Genomic DNA, 582 nt, shown 5'->3' on the forward strand with positions numbered 1-582 from the left:
CATTCGGGTCAGCATATCCTGTGTCAGCTTCAGCGCGCCGTTGGCATCCCGGGCGTCACCTTCCTCCGGCGGCGGAGCGATACGCTCAACGCGGCCTAGTGGCTCGCTCTTCGGGATGCTGCGCTTGGGCTCTTCAGGGTCGTCCTCTTTCTTCGAGTTCCAGCGAGCATCATCGTCGTCATTCGGGCTAGACTTCCCCGACGGATCATCTGGGCTCGGCGCTCGGGCTGTTCGTCGCTTCCTGGACGTCTTCGTCCGGCGTGCACTCCGGGTGCGAGCGCCCCTTGACTCTGCTATCTCGACATCGTCCTGGTCAACTTCCACCCGTGGCGCTGGGATAACCGAAACCTCAGCCTCACCTTCCGAGTCATCCAAGACGATCACGTCCGATCTCAGCTTCAGGGATCCCGAAGGACCACCTTCAGCCGGGCACTTAACCTTGACGGCGCCTCCCACTGACGCCTGTGTGGGTACATCCGGAGCGGAAACACCCACGAACTCCACACTCGCACTCGAGTGTGAGCTCCTCGCGGAGTCACTCGGGGTCTTCTCTTCAACATCCGGGGCGACGGCATCCGGAAC

This window comes from Phytophthora parasitica, assembly GCF_000247585.1.
Source record: "Phytophthora parasitica INRA-310 unplaced genomic scaffold supercont2.33, whole genome shotgun sequence".
In the NCBI taxonomy this organism is placed as follows: domain Eukaryota; phylum Oomycota; class Peronosporomycetes; order Peronosporales; family Peronosporaceae; genus Phytophthora; species Phytophthora nicotianae.